At 45.3% G+C, this 23,776-nt stretch overlaps 2 protein-coding genes across 10 annotated transcripts in view; one reads left to right on the top strand and one right to left on the bottom strand.

The window, feature by feature from the left end:
• Positions 1 to 4,699, bottom strand: part of SUPT3H (SPT3 homolog, SAGA and STAGA complex component) — a gene marked incomplete at its 5' end in the record, with an annotated part of 218,928 nt that extends 214,229 nt beyond the window's left edge. The window contains one exon of the mRNA XM_081906472.1: positions 4,621 to 4,699. The remainder of the gene's footprint in view (positions 1 to 4,620) is intronic.
• The window catches only part of RUNX2 (RUNX family transcription factor 2), a gene marked incomplete at its 5' end in the record, with an annotated part of 221,344 nt that overhangs the window by 50,930 nt on the left and 146,638 nt on the right, over positions 1 to 23,776 (top strand). The gene's annotated exons all lie outside the window — the stretch shown is intronic.

A 23,776-nucleotide genomic window follows, 5' to 3' on the forward strand; every position in this document is an offset into this window, starting at 1 on the left:
TGACCAGGAACGGTCTCCCTCGGAAGGTGGTGGACTCTCCTTCCTTGGAGGCTTCTAAGCAGAGATTGGATGACCATCTGTCAACGGATGCTTTAGCTGAGATTCCTGCATTGTAGGGTTTGGACTAGATGGAGTCCCTTCCAGGAGTCCCTAAATGGACTGGATGGGGGCCCTTCCAACTCTACAATCCTGTAATTCACACTGAACAGATTGCTGCCTGAGGCGATCACCCTCTTGCCAGCAGAAGAGAGCACAAGTGGAAGCAGAGGTCTAACCAGTTTCCTCCCCACCCCTCTGTGTGCATTACGTTTCTCAATAGCCTCCAACATTCCACTCAATTAATTTCTGGGGGATTATCACACTTCTTGGGTTTGGCCTCGTGCCTTAATGTTGCCCTTGGGGTGCATATAATCACAGGGAATGCAGTGTCTAGCATGTCTTATTGCTTTAGGAGCTCATGCAGAAATGTCATTAGCCCCTAACTTTCAACCGTGCCTAAGATTATTATGCAAATATAATTGCTAAAACATATACGTTTATTAAATTGCACACTGCTCCATGTTAACATGTAGTTAATTGACTAATCACATTTCAGACACTTCCTCTGCGTTTAGTAAGCCCACAAAAGTCATTCTTCAAGCTTCTGACACTGACACTGATCTGAAACAAGGCTGGCAACCCTTAGAAAAATCTTTTGAGCAACAGGGGAAAAAAGTAAGAGAATCTTAAAAGCCGGCCAATAAATCACCCAGTCAAAAAACAAGTGCAGCAAATGCAAAGATTGATTACGTGAATCGGGACCATTGTTGAAAAAAGTATGCAATAAATTCCAAGGGGAGGTTTATAAATGTTTTGTAAAAGTACTATATTATTATGACTTATGGTATTAAGAAGAATGCTCAAAACAGGAAGCAAGAGAACCTCTTGGGGGTGGGGTGGGGGTTGGGAGGAATTCCAAACAAGGTATTCCATAAAACACCTCATCAACTACATTCACTGACCAGTTCCATTTAACTTTAAGTTGCAAACCATCTAGGAAGTTCACTCTTGGAAACATTCTGAAATTAACAATGCACCCTTAATATTTCAACGTTTTGCCTTAACACATTCTCAAATGTTTCCTTCTGGAACGCCAAATGCTTTACACATATGCAGTGTGATTTTTTTAAAAGAATGTGTGGATTTTATGTACTGAATGTAGTCCCAGCTATACACAAACTACTAGGTGAAATCAAAGGAGCTGGGGTAAGAGTATGTAATTTCTAAATTCCTCCCAAATGTTCCCCATTTCACACACAATGGTGGTAACAACAAAGCCTTATGAATTTAGCTTTTGAAGCCTATGCATTTGCATGAAGTGATATAATCAGTTGGCAAATACCCACACATGGGATGGGTACTAGGGATTGCTAATCGTGAGGTCAGTGGGAAATGAAATGCAAAGAAGTACGGATGTCATTAATTGGTTGTTAATGAACAATGGTGCTGGGAACACTGGCATCCTGGCAGGACAAGCCAATTAACACATATAGTGCGATAATAATCCATGAACCCAGAACGGATAGCATTGAACGCCTCTTCATGGAAGCCTCCCTTTGAAATTATTCCATTCCAATATGGCCACCTTAAGATCAGTTACAGTGCCCTGCCAAGTTAAAATGTCCCTCATTTGTTTCTCAGTATTGCCAGTACTGATATCAGATCTCTGTCCATTTTTTATTCTGCACAGAGACTGCCTGTTTGTCCTATACAGACTGCAGGAAGGTATTGCTGGTAGATTATGGCTTATGTCATGCTGGAAGATGAGCAGGTGCAATATCCTCTCATGTTGTGGGGGAATTATTAGGTCCTGCCATGAGGGCAGAGTCTGCATCTGGGTCTGCCACAGAGTCTGGGCCAAACTGAAGCAGAGGAACTGCTACTACAGACACATCAAGAGATTTGACCCTACTCTTTGTGGACTGAATCATCACTGTGGATGTTTACCACTCTACACGTGTTAATTTGGCAGCCCTGCAGACTGGCGGGGGTTTTGCACAGGTATTCTGCAACATGTCACTGCCTGAATGACGTAGAGTTGTAGCACTAGAATGAACCCCAAGGTCCATTCCAACCCCCTGCAATGCAGGAATCTCAGCTAAAGCATCCACAAGAGACGGCCATCCAACCCCTGCTTAAAAACCTCCAAGGAAGGAAAGTCCACAATCTCCCTCTGTCAAACAACTCTTACTGTCAGAAAGTTCTCTTTGATGTCTAGTTGGAATCTCCTTTCTTGTAACTTGAACTGGTTTGAGTCCTACCCTCCAGAGGAGAAAATAAGCTTGCTCCAACTTCCATAGGACAGCCCTGCAGATATTTGAAGGTGGCTCTCATATCCCCTCTTCATCTTGTCATTCATGCCTCTCCATGTGCATTAGTGGGGGGGGGGGGTTATACCAGGTCACCCAAACATCATTTTGCTTTATTAGCTGTTCTACAATGCTTCCCAAATGCTTCCAGCATGATGGCTGTCCAGAGAGGCCCTCTTGCCTATATCACGAGCGCCAGTGTGCTGCAGTGGCTAGAGGGCTGGACAGGGATGAAGGAGGCCAGGTTTCAAATCTTTCGGCCTAGTCTAGTCTACCCCACTGGGTTTGTTGAGAGGATAGAAAGAGTGGGGAGGAAAACCATGAATGCCACTTTAAGTGTCTTTCATAAAAGGTGGGGTATAAATGTAATAACTAAATATAGTGCAACAAAAGCAGGTCAAATGCCCCTGCTCCAGAACATTTGTGAAATTTGCAGAATTTCAGCAGGAAGCAAGAAGACATGCACCAATTAGAAATGAAACAGTATACTCACCCAAAACCTTTTTTAGGCACAAGGCATTTTAAAAGTGGGGTGCATATAACCACCTCAATACCATTAGCATCAATAATCAGGAATGCAAATTTAAAAAGAGCACCTGGGGGGGGGCCTTGGCTTACCATGAGAGGGTGTCTCTGTTACCAGCTGTAATGACCCAAATAATTATGTAATTATCAGGTCTGTACTTTTTCTTCATCTCGTTTCCCTGACCTCAATGTCTGCGGTTAACTCACAATTGTCTGTATATGTACTTTGACTGAGGATCACACTTCATGCATCTGTTGAAGTAGACCGTAGCCCACAAAAGCCTATGCCCTAATACTGATAAACAAATGCATCATACCCAAACAAAACATCTGCAATTTATATACTACACATGAAAAAATATAGTCACATTTGAAGTTTATCAAGTAAGACATAGTAAGAGCCCATGGCTGTCAACGTTTCCCCTTTTTAAAGGATCCAAATAGGATTCCTCGCAAGAAAAGGGAACAGTTGACAGCCTTGCAAGATCAATCCAAAGGCCCGTCTGGCCCAGCCTCCTGTTCTCCCAGGGACCCCGTGGGACGCTTGGAAGCAGGACCTGAGCAAAAGTGGGTGGCAATGTTTTCCTTTCTCTCTTATAACACAACAACTCATGGATACTGAAGGAAGCAAAAGCTGAAAAATTCAGGACAGATAAAAGAAAGTTCTTCTTCACACAGCATAGTGTGAACTATGGAACTTGCTCCCCTGGGAGGCAGCGATGGCACTGGGAGGCAGGCAGGAAATGACCCCAGGACTGTGCGGTCTCTCCGTAACATTCAGATGTTATGGAGAAATAGAACTGAGTGTCCTCAGCATACTGGTGGCACATTGCCCTGAAACCCCAACTGGCATATATTAAATAGCTGTCCGGGGGCCAAGAGGTACTCTCCTGGTGCTACTCTCTGGACCTGAAGGTAGGATTGGAACTACTTTAATACACTGTCCCCAGTCCATGGGTCCAGGATGGTGGATGGTCTTCCTGGAGTGCTGATGAGAGGCCCAGGAGCAGGAGCAAGGTCACACTCCCTGTGCGCTGCTCTCTGCAACAGGGCAACAAGGGCGACTCAGGTCTGCGGCCCCGACTGAACCCAGGCTGGAGTGGCTCTAAATAATCTGGGCCCTCCAACATGGCTCTCTCCACCACCTTCCCCCAACTGGTCAATGTCCCAAGCCAAAGGGCCCGAGCCGGTTTCCTTGGAAGCGGTTGTATCACGGCCTCTTTCAATGCAGCACGGCTCACCCTCCCACAGCAAAGCATTCAGGACACTCTGGACCCAAGCCCACAAGCCAGGCGGGTCTGGGCCAAGGGGCAGGCACCTGGGCGCCAGCACCTTGCTCACCTGGCTGGCTGCTCAAGGTGCTGCAGCAAGTGGCACATCTGCAGAGCTAGGCAGGATCGGGGGTGGTTTCGAAATGGATGGGGGCATTTCCTGCCTTGCAGGGAGATGACCTCGGGGTCCCTTCCAACTTTACAATTCTAGAGTTGTGTGATTCCGCGTGGAAACTTGTCCCACAAAAGTGAGGGTGGAACCTGCGATGCGCTCCGGGGCAAGGCAGCGCTGCCGAGGGCCCTGGAGTCCCGTCCGCGGGGGAGGCTGCTTGCCGCCGCCGGAGGAGGAGGAGGAGCAGCTCTTCCGGCTCCGCGGAGACCCCGCCGCCCGCCCGAACGCCCGCCCGCCCGCCTTCCCCTCTCGGGCTGCCCGCGCTGCTCCAGCGCCCCGGCGCCGCCTCGCCCTCCCCGCTGACCTCGCCGCCGCCGCCGCCTCAGGGGCGCCCCTCCGCCTCCTCGCCAACGCCGCCGCCGCCGCTCCGCCTCCTCTCGCGGCTGCCGGGCCGGCCTGCTCCCACGACGAGGGCGGGACGGGCGCCCGGCCGCTTCCTCTGCGCCTGCCCGGCGCCCGGCGGGAGGAGGCGCCGCCGGGCCGAGGGCGGGACGCGGCCAGGCAGCCGCCATCTTCGCCCGGCCAGACGAGGCCGCCTCCCGCTCGCCCGGCCCGGCCGGCTTCTCGCCGCCGAGCTGCGCCCGTCGGGCCCGCGCCCCCTCCCCAGGGTGCTGTCCCCCCCCCCCGGGTCCGAGGGGCAGAGCCGGGGAGTCTTGCACTGTGTGGGGCCAACATTTTGGCAGCCCGCGAGGAAGGCTCTCTGGTGGGCTCCTCGCTTCGGGACCAGCACCGCCCTCCTCAGTCCAGCGCCGGGCCGCACGCAGAAGCCAGGGGGGCAGGAGACGCACCACTTGCTCTCTCTCTCTCTCTCTTTGCCCCCCACATCAGACTGGGCTGAGGGCCTCCAGTTGTGTGTCAACTAAATGGGACTGCTTCTCAGCAAGAGCCTTATTTGTGGGGAGGGGGCGATGGAGCGCTGCATCCTGTTAGCTGGTGGCCAGGTCTGCACACGACGGACACGAGACAGCTCTAGCAGTGTACTATGTGCAGGTGGCCTCTATTGTTTGGAGTCACGGGGACTATTTGGAACTTTAAAATACAGGTACCATCCGGAATTGAACTCAGAAATCATGAAATTCAGCTCTCTTGAATTTGGCCTCTTTGCAGCCTGTTCCAGTCAATAATCAGGTGGTGACATTTTGAAGCAGCTGTAGCTTCTGAGAATTTTTCAAGGGCACAAAGCTTGAAGGAGGGGGTTGAATGAAAACCCAATGCAGGATTAGATTTATTTTACAGCCCAAGCCTCTGTAAGTCCCAGTGTGTTCCAAGGGGGCTTCAGTCTCATTCGGTGAGGTCCTTCCTTTCTTACTACAGTAGTTGAGGGCTTCTGCAGCAAAAGAATGCTGTGTCTGCTGACCAAGCCTTATTAGGGTTTTCTAAACTTTACAGCATGTTTTTCTTCTTTCAATAATGTCAGCACCAAAAAAAGGCCATAAAAAAACCTTTCTCTCTTTGTAGGTCACCTCTAAGATACTTAGGTCATTATGAGCTGTCTCAGAATTTCCACACATTGGAGGGGCCCCAAACCATGGTGTGCACCAAACTTCACATTAGAATAGGCCTGATTTACTCTTTCACTTGTTTTAACTTTCATGGCTCTTCAAAACATAGAAAATGGGAAAAGAAACTTTTTTCTTCTTGCAGCACATCATTCACTAACATTTTAGTACTGCTGGACATTACTTGAACACAGAAACTAGATAGTAACAGTTCCTGTCTGAACAGAGGACTGGGAGAGTTTCTAATCTAAAGTATATAACAAAAACACAATGGGAGCCTCCATAAATTCATCACACAAATCTCTAGCCTGTCAATAGGGTCATTAAATGAGCATGAAGCATAACTGCTTGAGATGATTGTTGTCTGTTTGCACAAAAGGAAAACAATCCTATCAAGGGAGTTTGTATCATTTTAGTCTCCTGCAGCAAAAGGCACCTTATAACTAACATTGTTTATGTGGCAAACTTTCCTGGAGTTTGCACTTTTATGGGCGAGTTACTACTAATTTTGAAAAGAAAGGATTACAACTGTATAACACATGAAATTCTCCATGCTTGGGGAATGTGCCTGTGTAAAAGCCACAACCAATATGGAGCCATTTGCAAAGAAACAATTATTTATTTCCTCCTGCAAGGAAGTCAAAGCAAATGCCAACATAGAAAATCCACTTTCTCTGTTCAAGAAATTATGCCCTTCTTGCATCCAAATAGTTACCTTTGTTGATGGTTTGCAATAGAGGCAAATTCTTTTATGCTTAATGTTGTTCTGCTCTTGGTAGCTTTCTTTGCTGTTACTAATACTTTGCTGTCACCATAGAAACAATTTAGGAGGAATGTTGGAATTACAGAGTTTTTCTGCATTCAATTTTATTTCATTTTCTGTCCAACTGTATAAATTATAGAAAAATGTTGCACATGTTAAATTGCAGACTATATCAGTTACAAATGCTGTTTTATTTTGTGGTATAGATTTTCTCTTCTACAGGAATTCAGCTTTAACACGTTTTTTGCTTAAAATGTAGCCCCCAGAAGTGCATTGTATAGGAAACCTGCAATTAAAAAAATCATATGGGCACCCTACGAAATTAGCAGTTATGTAGCCACTGGTTTAGATTGTGGTAAAACTTCTTTTTGCAAGGGGGGGGGTAGGGCTATATTTCAACCTGACAGTGAAACAGAGAGAAGGCATAAGTACCAACAGTGGTGTCTCAAGGAGGCACTAAACACAGATTTAATGGTCCAATGCATTTCAAAGATAGTCTTCCTCAGGACTAAATTACCTCTGGCTGCATTCACATGTAATGCTAAGTCATCATTTGCTTAGCTGACCTGTGTTTTTAATGTGTGCACCTGTCAGAGCTAACACAGGAGTTGGGACAGATGGTAAGCAGTGAAGAAGCACCAACAGGATTGGTTTCTCTGCTCCTCGGGTTCCATCCTGCTCTCTGCAGAACTCTCAGCAGGATTTAACCTGCCATTCATCAGCTGATGAGTGAGGGTGAAGGTTAAAATCCTGCTGCTTTGACTTGGCTCACCAGTCCTCTGTGGGTGCAGACCAACACCGAACCCCTCCTCCTCCTCCTGCCAGCTGACATCACCACCATTGGGTGATGACAGCTGATTGACAGGTGGGCAAGGTTTTGGCGAAATGTCCTAATGGGTTGGACCCCCTTGGGGACCCAGGTGGACCAGCAGGCTGGAGGTTCCCCACTCCTGGTTTAAATAAGCTTAATATCAGTAAGCTATGGACCATAGATGTACTGCACAGTCATCTCTATCAAGGTATAATCCCAGGTGCCTTATATTTTCTGATTTGGGCACTACAAAGAAACCAGTGGGACCTGCCATAAAATGTTGCAATGTAGCCTCACTTCCCAACATGAGTCCATCTGTTTAGGATTTCAGCCAGGCCTCCAGGATACTCCATTCAATTCTACTAGTGGTTTGGGCAACATACAGTTTGTCACAGGATCGTTGGGTTGTGTGTACCACCAGATAAGTGCTACCACAGTTGGTAAAATCTCTGTGTCTTTACTGCTTGTTGTTAACAGAACTGCCAGAGAAGGGGGGGGGGGTTTAAAAAGGTATCCTAGTGAGGAACTTTATATATATATATATATATATATATATATATATATATATATATATATATATATATATGCTTTCGTAGATTTTCACGGGTACAGGAATGCAGGTTTTGGTGTCCTCGGGTGTCTTCCCGTGTAAAAGTTGGGGTGTCTAGGCGACGTTTCGACGAGGTCTCACTCGTCATCTTCAGGCTGGTGCTTTCGGCTTCTTGTTACTGGAACAGAGCAGGATCTCAGTGTTTGAGTTCCTATAAATACTGTTGAGGGGGTGTGGTGTATAGCCTCCAATGTTCTGGGCAGAGAGGAAGTTCCCAGGCTAGTGTGCCTTTTCTTCTTTTGTTCCTTAATTACTTGAGGGATATCTTGAGTGATTTCTTGAGTGATATCCTGAGTACCACTTAGGTGGGTCATTAGGTGTGGATTAGTTGCTAAAGTCTTTGTGTCTTGACCTCTTGAACTTTGTGAAGAGTTTTTCTGAGAAGATGGCTGTACTGCACTTAGTTGTGCTCTGGCTTGGCTTCGTGTATAGGGGCGAGCTGTGGTTTTGTGGCCTGTGTCAGCCAGATCTGTGTAGGGATTGCAGGGGGGTGCAGCATCCGGAGGTGCCACCATGGTTTGGCTACTGGATGGTGTCTGTAATTTATCTGTGGAGAGGGTCTGGGTTTGGGTCTGGTGTGGTTGATTGGTGATGGCGTTCTGTGTGCCATCGAGATAGAGAAACACCCTCACAACATGAACAAGCGTGACGACACATCCCGCTTGCCAGACATCTGGAAATTAGCCCTCCCCACAAAAACTGACACTAGATCCAGAGGCACACAGAACGCCATCACCAATCAACCACACCAGACCCAAACCCAGACCCTCTCCACAGATAAATTACAGACACCATCCAGTAGCCAAACCATGGTGGCACCTCCGGATGCTGCACCCCCCTGCAATCCCTACACAGATCTGGCTGACACAGGCCACAAAACCACAGCTCGCCCCTATACACGAAGCCAAGCCAGAGCACAACTAAGTGCAGTACAGCCATCTTCTCAGAAAAACTCTTCACAAAGTTCAAGAGGTCAAGACACAAAGACTTTAGCAACTAATCCACACCTAATGACCCACCTAAGTGGTACTCAGGATATCACTCAAGAAATCACTCAAGATATCCCTCAAGTAATTAAGGAACAAAAGAAGAAAAGGCACACTAGCCTGGGCACTTCCTCTCTGCCCAGAACATTGGAGGCTATACACCACACCCCCTCAACAGTATTTATAGGAACTCAAACACTGAGATCCTGCTCTGTTCCAGTAACAAGAAGCCGAAAGCACCAGCCTGAAGATGACGAGTGAGACCTCGTCGAAACGTCGCCTAGACACCCCAACTTTTACACGGGAAGACACCCGAGGACACCAAAACCTGCATATATATATATATATATATATATGCTTTCGTAGATTTTCACGGGTACAGGAATGCAGGTTTTGGTGTCCTCGGGTGTCTTCCCGTGTAAAAGTTGGGGTGTCTAGGCGACGTTTCGACGAGGTCTCACTCGTCATCTTCAGGCTGGTGCTTTCGGCTTCTTGTTACTGGAACAGAGCAGGATCTCAGTGTTTGAGTTCCTATAAATACTGTTGAGGGGGTGTGGTGTATAGCCTCCAATGTTCTGGGCAGAGAGGAAGTTCCCAGGCTAGTGTGCCTTTTCTTCTTTTGTTCCTTAATTACTTGAGGGATATCTTGAGTGATTTCTTGAGTGATATCCTGAGTACCACTTAGGTGGGTCATTAGGTGTGGATTAGTTGCTAAAGTCTTTGTGTCTTGACCTCTTGAACTTTGTGAAGAGTTTTTCTGAGAAGATGGCTGTACTGCACTTAGTTGTGCTCTGGCTTGGCTTCGTGTATAGGGGCGAGCTGTGGTTTTGTGGCCTGTGTCAGCCAGATCTGTGTAGGGATTGCAGGGGGGTGCAGCATCCGGAGGTGCCACCATGGTTTGGCTACTGGATGGTGTCTGTAATTTATCTGTGGAGAGGGTCTGGGTTTGGGTCTGGTGTGGTTGATTGGTGATGGCGTTCTGTGTGCCTCTGGATCTGGTGTCAGTTTTTGTGGGGAGGGCTAATTTCCAGATGTCTGGCAAGCGGGATGTGTCGTCACGCTTGTTCATGTTGTGAGGGTGTTTCTCTATCTCGATGGCTTCCATGATTATTCTCTTGTGGTGATGTTCCATGTTAAAGAGCAATTTGGAATCTGCAAAATTAATTTCGTGTCCTGTTTCTTTCATGTGTTGGAAAAGAGAGGAAGTTTTTTCTTCTTTTTTGACGGCATTCTTGTGTTCTGCGATACGTGCATTTATTCGTCTGTTTGTTTGTCCAATGTACGTGGCTGGGCAGACTTTGCAGGGTATTTCATAGACCCCTTGGTTTTCCAACTGGATTTTATCCTTGGGGTTTCTGAGGATATTGGCTATTTTTTGGTTGGTGCAAAAGGCTGTTTTGATATTGTGTTTATGGAGGATTTTGCTAATTTTATCTGTAGTGCCCTTGATATAAGGAAGGAGGGCCATGCCATTGTTTTCTTCTGTGTCTTGGTTTTTGGGGGGTGTTTCTTTTTGGATTAGCTTCGTAACCCTGTTTTGCTGGTATCCATTGGCAATTAACACATTTGAGAGATTCTGTAACTCAGTTGTCAAGTGGTCTTTGTCAGCCAGGCGTTTGGTTCTGGAGATGAGAGTCTTGGCTACGGAGTTTATTTGTGCAGGGTGGTGGTGTGATTGTGCATGTAAGTAGCGGTTGGTGTGTGTTTTTTTCCGGTAGATAGTGTGTCCTAGGGAGCCATCAGGTTTTTTGTAGATTAGGACGTCAAGGAAGGGAAGTTGGTTGTTGGCTTCTATTTCCATAGTGAATTGTATTTTGGGGTGTAGGCTGTTGAGATGTGTGAGGAAGCTATCCAGTTTTTCCTTCCCGTGTGGCCAAATTACAAAGGTGTCGTCAACATATCTGAGCCAAAGTTTGGGTTTGTGTTCTGACTTGTCTAAAGCATTGGTTTCAAAGTGTTCCATGTACAGGTTTGCGATGACCGGTGAGAGGGGTGATCCCATAGGTGCTCCTTCTATCTGTTTGTATCTTTGTCCATTGTGGATGAAGTACGTGTTGGTTAGGCAGTGGTTGGTCAGGTCCAAGATGTATTCGGGGGGATTGTATTTGTTTTGAATGGCTGTCAAGGCTTCATTAATGGGCACTTGTGTGAAGAGAGATACAACATCGAAGCTCACAAGTAGGTCATTAGGATGTAGGTTTTGCTTCTTTATTGTTTCTATGAACTGGAAGGAGTTTGGAACGTGTGAAGAGATGGATTCTGCATAGGGCTGAAGTTGCTTGGCGAGAAATTTAGCGAGATTTTGTAGAGGTGAGCCTATGGAGCTGACTATTGGTCTGAGTGGTGTTCCTTCTTTGTGTATCTTGGGGAGGCCGTAGAGTTTGGGGCATCTGGATGATTTTTCTCTGGGGATGATTCTTAGCTGGATTTCTTCACTGATAGGAGAGGCTTTTATTTTGGATTTGGTGGTTTTTTCCAGATAGGTGGTGGGATCTGTTTTTATAGGTTGGTAGGTAGGATCTTGGAGTAGATTTGATAGTTTTGCTTGGTAGTCCGATGTGTTCATCACAACAGTGGCATTACCTTTGTCTGCTGGGAGAATGACCCACCTAAGTGGTACTCAGGATATCACTCAAGAAATCACTCAAGATATCCCTCAAGTAATTAAGGAACAAAAGAAGAAAAGGCACACTAGCCTGGGAACTTCCTCTCTGCCCAGAACATTGGAGGCTATACACCACACCCCCTCAACAGTATTTATAGGAACTCAAACACTGAGATCCTGCTCTGTTCCAGTAACAAGAAGCCGAAAGCACCAGCCTGAAGATGACGAGTGAGACCTCGTCGAAACGTCGCCTAGACACCCCAACTTTTACACGGGAAGACACCCGAGGACACCAAAACCTGCATATATATATATATATATATATATAATTTTGCTATTATTATATGCCACTTAGTAAAAACAAAATATCATTTACATTAAATAGCATAACATGCTTATTTTCAAATAGCAATGAAAATAGACTTTGAAACAAACAGACCTAATAAAATTATAAAAATATGGATAAAATCATCAGTTTTAAAATCAGGTATATATAATTAAACTGGGTTGACGTGTAATTATTTCAGAACGTCATTCACCATGGTCTTCACATGTGGGTAGTTGCAGCTGGCGAGGCTGGCAAGAGTCCAAAGTGCCTGTAGCTTGGGCAACATCTTAGCTGTAGAATACAGTGGCCCAGTCCCAAGAGGGGGAATCTGAAAGAGGACGTGACCTTCCTGGAGCCCATGGAAAAGGAGATATCCATGGAAAGGAAGGCTGAGTGGAGGAGAGAGAGTCTGCCTTGTGCAATTGCCATGCTCTGGAGCTGGTGTGATGGTAGTAGGAGCGTCTCCACCTGAAAGAGTGTCTCCAGCCCCACCCACCCCCATTATTCAACCTGGACAACTGAGGTCCAGTGCCGAGGGCCTTCTGGTGGTTCACTCACTGCGAGAACCAGACATGGAACAAGGCAGAGGGCCTTCTCGGTAGTGGCACCCGCCCTGTGGAATCCCCTCCCATCAGATGTCAAAGAAATCAACAACGATCTGACATTTAGAAGGCAGGCCTGTTTAGGGAAGTTTTTAATGACTGATATTTTAATGTATTTTAAATCTTTTGTTGGAAGCCACCCAGAGTGGCTGAGGAAACCCAGCCAAATGGGCAGGGTATAAATATTAGTTGTAGTAGTAGTAGTAGTAGTAGTAGTAGTATTGTTATTATTAGTAGTAGTAGTAGTAGTATAGTAGGCCTGGGTCCTGGAGACTCTTCCAAATGTTGCAGGATCTGAGTCGTTATCTTCTGTCCCAAATAGAAGACAGCTGAGCTCAGGAAGGTACTGACAGAATTGACACAGTGGCAGTAGCCTTGGCTGCCATCTCCAACAGCATGGTGTTTTAGACAGTCCTTTTCTGTATAAATGTAATGGAGTCCAATAAATTCTAAATATTTTTTGTTGTGTAAGATCCATAGACACCTTTGGTACAGAAGCTGAAACACTCCCCACTGTCTAGGTAATATAGGAACCTCAAATTCTTTGTTCCACTCATTTCTTGAAATCTGCATATCAAATTGATTTACTGATAGCAAATATCTCTAAAAAGTAATCATGGGCTTTTTCATTTCAAAGGATTTGACCAATATTTCTAATATCTCTGATATCTCAAAAGCCATAAAAGCCACTCCTTCTCTCCTTGGGCTGCTGTGCCTTCCAGACCTTCACGCCAAGGGAGCTGAACAAGGGCAGCCGCAGGATGAGGAGAATGGGCCTCTTGCTTTGTCATACATAAAAGTTAGAACATGAAGTCTAGCAATCCCATGTTTCTGTGACTAAAAATGCTTAATGAAAGTCACTACTGTTGCCAGTTGTGCTTCTGTTCTTTGGATACCGTCCTAGGAAGTATCACAAACAACACTTACTGTATTGCTCCCACCCACTCACAACTAATGCTGGTGTGATGATAAAGCAAGCGAGTGTTGCTGACATAAGTGTGGGACCAATAGAGAGAGATGCTGGCACATTAACCAGCAGATCCTGGCATTCATCCAAATGGAAATGGGGCTCCCTGGCTGGTTCTTGAAGGAGAGGCTAGGCAGCAGGTAGTCTGTTAGGGCAGGGGGTTGGCAACCTTTAAAGGCCACTGGGAACATTTGAAATTTTGATAAAATGCTGTAGGGGTCTTTCACAAAATGGCATAACATAAAACTGCTGCCACATCTCAAAGAGCAGTAAAAGAGACAGGACCCCCACCCACCCAAAAAGTTACAGGCATGCCCACACCTTGATGAGGAAAACACACCTACATCAGCAGCCAAGATGGAAGGAGGGGCAGCCAACGAAATGTGGGCAGGGCTGAGGTGGCATGAGAGGAGTGGAGGAGAGGCTGACCAGAACAGGGAGAACAGACCTTTGTGCACTGTAGATTTGTGAGAGAATATATATATACTGAGATCTTTTGTGGATACAGTAGGAGATACTGGTGGGCACCACTTGGGCAACCCCATACACCAGAGAGTTACCATTGGTTTATGTGCCCATCACGCTGAGAGGCTCTCTCCTTGCTCTTTGCCAGTTGTGTGATGGTGCTGTTTCACTCGGCTCAGTTCCCACATACTGTGTGGATTTCACTGTCACACTAATACGATTATTCTACCAACATCAGCATTTCTGCTTGTTACAGGACAATCTCACCTTTTCTTCTCCCCCCTGCCCATGTGTTGTTCTGGGAGTTCTCTGAACCCTCCAGAGTGGCTTGGGAGGGTCATGTGTAGGGATGTGTATAGATGCTAGAAGAGGATATATTTACTAGCTATTGTCCTTCCTTCCTCATGTTTGTGAGTTCAGCAGAGTGCATCTCTTCGCAGCCTAAAAGGGAAGCTCAGGTGTACGAGTTTTAGCCTTCTAGTTTAAGTAATCCAGGATGCTTTAAGGCAGAAAGTTCACCTAGCACCTTCATTACATCTTTTTGGGCACCAGGTGAAAACCAGGCCTTTGGCTGGTTAATATTCTACAGCCTTTTAAATGTGTCTGTCGGGGGGGGGAGGGGTATTGTTTTGCTGTTTTGCTTTACTTATTTGTTTTTATCCTGTGTTTTATTATCTGAACCATCCTGAGATCTTATGACGAAGGGCAGTATATAAATACAGTGGTACCTCGGGTTAAGTACTTAATTCATTCCAGAGGTCCATCCTTAACCTGAAACTGTTCTTAACCTGAAGACCACTTTAGCTAATGGGGCCTCCGTGTGATTTCTGTTCTCATCCTGAAGCAAAGTTCTTAACCTGAAGCACTATTTCTGGGTGAGCGGAGTCTGTAACCTGAAGCGTATGTAACCCAAGGTACCACTGTAAAATAAAATAGTAACTTTCAAACATGTTGCAACAAGATCCAGGGAAGACAGTATTCAAGACTCTTGGGCTCTTTTCCAAGTTCTGGGGGAGAAGGTCCTGTCGTAGTTAGAAACCTTTCTGCCATTGCTTCTTTGTGGTACCTGTTTACCCTGCTACCCACTGATTTTCTTTGTTTTCTTGTTCCTTCCCATCTGCCCATACATTGAAAGGGGAGCAGGGATGTGATGCCAGATCCTTTGGCTTTGTGAAGGGAATTTGAGGGACAGGGAGTCACGGCAGCGTCTGTATTAATTCTTTGTTTCATCTGTTTGGGGCTCCAAAGGATCTTGTGCAATGCTAGACATTCTCTAGCCCAGCTCAGAAGCAGAGGAAGCAAGAGAAGTCCAGCTCTGCAATGTTTTGAAAGCCATGAATTGTAGCCAACTAAGGTCAACTCAGAGTAGATCCATTCTTAATTGATAATTTTAATATTTTTTGTAAACAGTCTAGCGGTTATATTTCAATAAAGTAGTGTGTGTGTATGTATGTATGTATGTATGTATGTATGTATGTATAGATAGATAGATAGATAGATAGATAGATAGATAAATTTAAACCAATGGGCATGAATACCTTAAATTCATGACTTTCAGTGGGCTTGCTCCGAGTATAACCACGTTGGACACAACCCCTAACAATTTCTTATTATTTTGTTGCGGTATTTTTTTAAAGCACTTAGTTCCCCTTTTTTCTCACTAAAGTAACCTGATCCTCTTGTCCCACAATGCCAGGGAGCCACTTGTGCAAGTGTAAAGTATGTGTAGCACAGTTGCCATTGCATCCATTCCTTGCAGCAAAGGGACACCACAGTTGACAAAGGGTGCCAAAGCGAAACAGACAGAAAACATTCCAACATCCATGACTCCTGGGGCTGTGTGCTGCCTGTACAGTAGAAAAGAAGGAGCAATTCCATCTCACCACACGACTCCCACAACCTTGCACCACAATTGTGCAGACAATGACACATTGCAGGGAGCATGGCTCCTTTTAAACCATGAAGCCTCATTGCCCAGGAACAGCTAGGAGTGCTGAATGCTAGGGGAGGGTTCCCTTAACTTTGCTGAAGCTTAACTAGCTATCTGACAGAGAAACCGCAAACCCTAAACAGGAGGAGGTGGTCTGTTGGTTGGGTTCCCACCTGCTGGTTATGGCGCTGTCACTCACAGGGGCTCAGGGGCCAATCAGTGTCCACTTCTGAGGCTGAGCAAGGGATGACCTCCAGGCCATCTGATCTGAGAATCCTGACTCCTCCTCATCCTCAGATCCAGTCAGGTCTTGGTCTTCGCTCAGTAACAGGGAGGGTGGTCCAGATTATCCTCCAGCTGAGGGATGGCACTCTCCTTGCTCAACAGATGTAACACCAGTATAGAACCCGTAAAGGAAGTTACTGAATAAAAGGGGTGTGATAACTACCTTTGACAGTTCATCTACTTTTTTTATTGATCCAATTATGTGAGATTAAATATATAAATTGCTGCACCCCTTCTTCACTGCTATGGAAAATGGCTGGAAGACAATGTAAACTTGGGGCAAGGATAGAGGGCAGATGGGCAGGACTTGGGAAAGGGGGCAGTCACACTATGGATGCCACTATAGCACCTAAACCTGGTAGAGGGCAGAGTCCCCAGTGCAATGGCTTTCTGGAATACTGAGCAAAACATAGCCCCCAAAACCCACACCCAAAAGGAGGGGGGCTGGGTTGTCATACATGATGGGTGGGGCTGCTTCCAACCAAGTGGATCACAAGTTTGCGCATATTGTTCTTTTGGAAACTTTCACTTCATTTGGACACATGCAATACTCAAAAAGATCTCAGCTGATCATAATCATCCATCAGGACAGGCTACACATGTGGAGCATTTATATCTTTATAGGGAGAAAAACTCAGCAATTGTGATCAGAAAGCAACAACATGTCCATTCTGCCTGCCCATAATTTATAACTCACTCCTGCAAAATATCACCTGTCCAGATAATTTAATATTTAATGCAATGTTTATTCCCTTCACAACATGCCTTTTAAGGGAGATGTGAAAGGCTCATCCTTGACCTCTTTCATTCTTTCATTACTGTTAACCTTTTAACCCTTTTTATAATCAATCAAATGATTATAGGTTTGAAGCTGCAGTTCCATGTTCTGATACACAAATTTAGGCCTAATTAAGCATGTGTATTAGCATACAGAACCATGACCTCAGTTTCTGATGCAAGTCATAACATATTCAGGAGGAATTGAATTAATAAAAAAAATGCACTTAGGAAATTTGGGAAGAAATAGTTTGTCTTTGGCAGTATTGCAGAGAATCCTTGTGATGTAATAGAAAGACTTGTAATGGTATGGCCCTTCAGTTACATACTGTACAGAAGAAGAAGAGTTTGGATTTGATATCCCGCTTTATCACTACCCGAAGGAGTCTCAAAGCGGCTCACAATCTCCTTTCCCTTCCTCCCCCACAACAAACACTCTGTGAGGTGAGTGGGGCTGAGAGACTTCAGAGAAGTGTGACTAGCCCAAGGTCACCCAGCAGCTGCAGGTGGAGGAGCGGAGAAGCGAACCCGGTTCCCCAGATTACGAGTCTACCGCTCTTAACCACTACACCAAACTGGCTTTCATACCTCAGTTTCACAGACTGCTTTCATATCTTAGTTTCTAACACTGCTTGTAATCTCGCTTCTCACTGTGAGGGAACCACCAGAAGGCCCTCAGAGCTGGACCTCAGTGTTTGGACGGGATGATGTGGACAGAGACGCTCCTTCAGGTATACTGGGCCAAGGCTGCTTAGGGCTTTAAAGGTCAGCACCAACACTTTGAATTGTGCTCGGAAACATACTGGGACCGGTGTTATATGGTATATGATTCTCTCTCCCAGCGGCTACATATAGATGTTCAAAAGCATGGGGGAGAGGACAGAACCCGGAGGCACCCCACAAGTGAGAGCCTAGGGGTCTGAACACTCATCCCCCCCTCCACTTTCTGGACATGGCCCAGGAGGAAGGAGCGGAACCACTGTATACCAGTGCCCCCAGCTCCCAGCCCCTCAAGACTGTCCAGAAGGATGTCATGGTCGATGGTGTCAAAAGCTGCTGAGAGATCTAGCAGAACTAGGAAACAGCTTTCACCCTTGTCCCTAGTTCATCGACCAGTGCAACCAAGGCAGTTTCAGTCCCATGATGAGGTCTGAATCTTGACTGGAAGGGATCCAAATGGTCCGCATCCTGCAGGTGTGCCTGGAGTTGTTCAGCAACCACCTGCTCAATCACCTTGCCCAAGAATGGAAGATTTGAGACTGGGCAATAGTTGGTCATATTGACTGGGTCTAAATATATATATATATTTAAGTAGTAGCTTAATAACCACCTATTTCAATGGGTCTGTGAAGGCTCCCTTCACAGAGAAAAGCATTCACCACCCTGCAGAGCCCATCGCCCAGCCCATCCTGGTTCGCTTTTATGAGCCAGGATGGGCAAGGATCAAGGAGACAGGTGGTCGGTTTCACTCGTCCAAGCAGCCTGTCCACATATTTGGAGGTAACAGATTGCAACTGATCCCACGCAACTTGACTAGACAAGACTCTAGCACTCTCCCGCCCTGGCCCTGCTCCCACAGTGGAGTCCACCTCTTTCCAAATCTGAGCGACTTTATCTGCAAAAAAACTTTGCAAAATCATTGCAGCAGATCTTGGAGTCCTTACCAGGCCCCAATGGCGAAGGTGGTTCTGTAAGATTGCAAATGACCTGAAAGAGTCTGCTGCTGCTGTTTTCTGCAGATGCAAGGGGTGGTGAACAAGGTCCTCTTCACCATCGCCATCGCCACTTGGTCCGATTCAGAATGAGTTTTCTGCCACCAGCGCTCTAGGCGTCTCAGTGATTGTTTCATCACCCTCAGCTCCAGGGAAAACCATGGGGCTGTCCAGGCTCCATGCAGTCGGAGAGGATGCTTCAGAGCAAGGCAATTGATAGCCCTGGTTAACTCTGCATTCCAGCCGGTCACCAGCTAAAAGGCCATCAACATGGTATAAAACATCCCCTACCACTCTCTGGAAACCATTTGGATCCATTAAGTGATGGGGGCGGAGGATCCAAATCGGTCCCACCTCCCTGCAGAGGGGAAGAGTCGCAGAGAAGTCCAGTTGCACCAGGAAGTGATCTGACCATGGCACTTCTTTTGTTTCACTTTTACTTAGTGACAGATCACCCACATCCATAGAGGTGAACACCAGGTCAAAGGCATGTCCGTTACCATGAGTTGGGCCAAACTCATTCAGGGACAGCTTTCCATGAAGTCCATGAACCTTGTAAGGTTGTGTTGGCACTGATGTTAAAATCCCTTAGGACAACCAAACTAGATGTCTCCATGAGAACATCCGCCACGACTTGAAGCAGCTCAAACAGGCAATCCTTGGTGCAGCGGGAGGTTGGTACACCCAAAGGAATCCTGTACTGCCCCTATTGTCCAACTTCCAGAACATGCACTCAAAAAACTGGGTCTTCCCAATAGGAGGCCTAGTGTAAGCTAGTGACTTCCTAAAAATCACTGCAACCACCCCTCCCCACCCACATGACCTGGGTGGTTGTGCTTAAGGGAAACCTGGTGGATAAGCAGTGGCAAGAACAGGCCCATCTGCTTCATCCAACCAAGTCTCTGTCACACATGCCAGGTCAGGTCCTCCATCCACAATCAAGTTGTGGATGACAGCCATCATGTGAATCATTGACCTGGCATTGCACAGCAGCACCTTAAGGTCGTGCGGTTGATTCCAGTGTCCTTCTGGTCAAGACCAGACCCGGAGGCAGGGATAGTCCTCAAACAATGACTAAGCCTGCCTCCTCAGTAATGACATGGTCTAGTCTTAGTGTAGCTCTTCCTCCTCCCCGTGATCACTGAGATTGGGTGTCCCAGTGCATCCACACACACACACCCGTGGAACTTGCCCCAGCCATTCTGTTGGCTGGGGCCCCCAGGCAGCCCTGACCCTCTCCCCTTCAGATCAGAACACAAACCATACAACAAACCAATAGAACAGTAGAAACAAACAAACAAACAAAACAACAACACACCAAACAAACAAACAACCAATAATAACAATTTACAATCATGCTAAAATTAAACCATTCCCCAGCCCCAACAAAACATCCATCCCACCCCCCAACAAAAACAAAAAACAACAAAATTCAACACACCACCGACTATTTGAAAAACCTAAAAACATTTAAATAATTACTTAATAACGTTAACACAGGAGGGCTGGCCCTCGTCCTTGTCTCACCCCTGAAGACAGGCAGGCTTTATAATGCTTCCTCAGCTGCTGGACCACACCCAGCTGGGCCCGCAGTTGTTCCCACTTTGCCTGCCTGCCCAAGGACCTGGTCCCTGCAGTAGCCTTTGCGGTTCTCTTTGCTTCTGTAGCAGCAGCAGCAGTCTCTGGGTGGGGGAAGATGGCAGTCCTCACCGAGGGGATACTCCTAGGGCATTAATTTTAAAGAGAAGGGTCATCCCTGGAAGTTATTTTCAGTGCTAAGCCTTCACCCAAGTCCACATGAAGTGAATATGTCTATGAATGCATTTCCCCCTTACTACTAGGTCTCGGCTCCTATACTTTTGTTCAACAGCAGAGCATGTGGTTTCTGGAAAAGGCAACCTCAACACTATCACCTCAGTGGGAGGCTTGCAAATCCCTCTCATACTCCAAGAAGCTGTAGGCACTGGTGGTTGTCAATTTTTCTCCTCAGAGTATTCCTGATACGTAAATTAGAATGAGTGGTGGTTCATGGTCAAAACACTGCACACTTCTTCAGATATGTGCATGCACACGAAAGCTCATACCAAGAACTAACTTTTGTTGTTGTTGTTGTTTAGTCGTTTAGTCGTGTCCGACTCTTCGTGACCCCATGGACCAGAGAACGCCAGGCACCTCTGTCCTCCACTGCCTCCCGCAGTTTGGTCAAACTCATGCTGGTAACCTCGAAAACACTATCCAACCATCAACCACTATCCAACCACTATCCACCCAAAGAACTAACTTAGTTGGTCTTTAAGGTGCTACTGGAAGGAATTTTTTTTGTTTTGACTATGGCAGACCAACACGGCTACCTATCTGTAACTGGTGGTTCATGGTCCATGGTCATTCAATGAGCTTCAAGGCTGAGTGTGGATTTGGACAGTGATCTTTCTGCTCTAAATCCAACACTCTTTGGTGAACCACTGATCCATCCCCTTTTTTATCTGGAAAATCTGTGAGAGAATGTTGTTGACATTCATAAGAGCGTAAGTAGCGCCTGACTGGACCAGATCAAGGGCCTGTCCAGTCCCTCAGTGTCCAACCATATGCCTATGGGAAGTCCACAAGCAGGACACGAACTCCTTCCCCCCCATCCCTCTTTCCCTGTGGCTTGAGTTCAGAGGCAGGTACAGCTGTCGGGACTAGTATCCACTGGTAGCCATCTCCACCATATTTTGTCCAATTCCCTTTAAGGCCAGTCTTGGTGGAGGGGAGGTCAGTTTAACTATGCACTCTGGGAAGAGGTACTTTCTTTTTGTCTGAATCTCCCACCATTCCACTTAATTAGGTCCTAGTGTTATGAGGGAGAAAAATATGGACTCTTCATGCACTTTCTCCAAGCCATGCATCATCCTACACATTTCTATCATGTCCCCACTTCCTCACCTTCATTCTAAACAATAAAGCCCCCCCCCCCAGCCCCTTTCCTTATGATGGAGTTGCTCCAGCTCCCTGATAATTTTGGTTGCCTTTTGCTGTGCTGAAATGTCATTTGAACATTTTATATCTTTCTCCATTATCAAAACCCATTGTTTGATGCTAGGTAATTATGGGTATCATTCAACCAAAGCAAAAAAAAAAGTTCTGCTGATTTCAATGATCAAGTTAAACATACACTTAATTCACCTACAGTTGATACAAGTTGGACTTTAAAGGTGCTTAGTTTTGGATGGATCATGCTATATATTCTTGTTTCACAGTTTAGGATAGTGATCAATGAATCTCTTGTTGCCCCCAGATCATAAATCAGTGGGGCAGGATCAAAAACCAGACTCTCACAATGTTTGTAGTATTGCATCATGGCCTATTGTGTCTGATAACCAAATGATTATATAGTTCAAGTGATTCCACACCATTTCCATCAAATACACAATTCTTTAGCTTCTGAATCATAGTCTATATTTGAGAAATGTCAAGATCCGGACAGGTAACCAAATTAACTTGGCAACTCATGACTTAATTAAAATTGTTGATATGTGTGCTTGGTATGGGGAAAATGCAACTGTATCATTTGATTATACCAGTAATTTATGAAATTGCTAGGAATACCAATAAAAACATGCTCATAAAATCAAACATATTTCCCATTTATACTTTACTCATTTTTTATGGAGAATCAGATATATTTAACAAACATAATTTATGCTTGGCACCCATTCAACCAGCACATGGTTGTTAAAACAATTTATACGGGAGAAATTTGGAATAAAAGTAGTATTGGTTCTAGATAATTGCACACAAATAAATATGGTGAGAATCCCTTTCCCTTGCTGAGATAAAAGTTTTGCTTTTGCCCATTTTATGATTCTACAGCACTGACCACTACAGAAACACCCAAAATAAAACACCACTCTGACAGTAGGTTTAGAGATGTTTACTTTTATATTTGAACAAAGTTTGTCAGCTTAAAGAAATAGCATTCATGTTACACAGTTACAGTCTATATTTACAGTTATCATTTTATTTAATATTGTGTTAAACTTGGTTAAACTATTTTATTTTATACACTGAAGCTAATCTATCCTGGGTACAATCTAGTACCTTGTTAACCACATGCTTCTTTCCCTTGAAATCAGTGAGATTTAGAAGTGCTTCCAGCTTTGCCCGGATTCTAACCAGGGATCATGCTAGGAAATTTTAGACCCCTGAATAGTCTTACAGCCCCACCCATTTAGATACATTCCTGGTATGTTAGATAAAAAACTAAAACAGATTGCCAAACCTGATTTAAAAAATGAACTCTGAGCATGCGCAGTTCATATTTTAACTCAATTCACTATCCTGTACAGAATCACATTTGCTTAAGAATATGTTTTGTTGTAGAAAAGGGGGAAAATAAATTAATAACAAATTATAAAATAATAAATGTGCAGCTGCAACTATGCCAAGATAGCCAAACCCGGCAGTTTTTTGTGGCTCTAGGGCCCTAGATTTCACTCTTCAGAACCAGCACAACCACCACCTGCACCCGGAATCATTGTTAGTTTCCTGCTGTACACTTTCCTTATAACTTTTTATGGCTCTCTGATCTCTTTTACATCTTTGGTGCAGTTAATTTATGAAGAAACAGCATAAAAAAGCTCAAGGATCTACACAGCCCTGTCTGTGGCTCTGGTGATGTAAACTCTAGCATACAGTGTATGTAAAAGCCATACAGCCTTTATTTGTTTCCATCAATATTACAGCTACAGTCCTATGCATTCTTAACATAGGAGCAAATCCCATTGGAATCCAAGTAAAAATAGTTAGGCTCTAACCTACAGCTACTTTTTAGTCAAGATAATCATAATACTAATGCTTAAGAGTTGTATCTCCTTCTGGGATCCCACAAGTTACTTTTAACTGGGAAAAGTGATCAGCAGAGAGGCTTTTATAAAAAAAGAAGAAGAGAGAAGATCAGTTTTGCCAAAAGCCTATCTTCGTGGAAGCATTTGGTGGAAATCTTTTATTTCCACATTAAAACTGAGTGTTGTCTATTTTAAGTAGCTCTGTGCCGCTCATTTCCCAAAGTTTCTTTAAACCTCTAAACATTATTTTTTACTCGGCAGATAATGTTTTAGAGTACAAGGTGGTTTGCTAAG

This window comes from Podarcis melisellensis (assembly GCF_964234715.1).
Source record: "Podarcis melisellensis genome assembly, chromosome: 3".
In the NCBI taxonomy this organism is placed as follows: Eukaryota; Metazoa; Chordata; class Lepidosauria; order Squamata; family Lacertidae; genus Podarcis; species Podarcis melisellensis.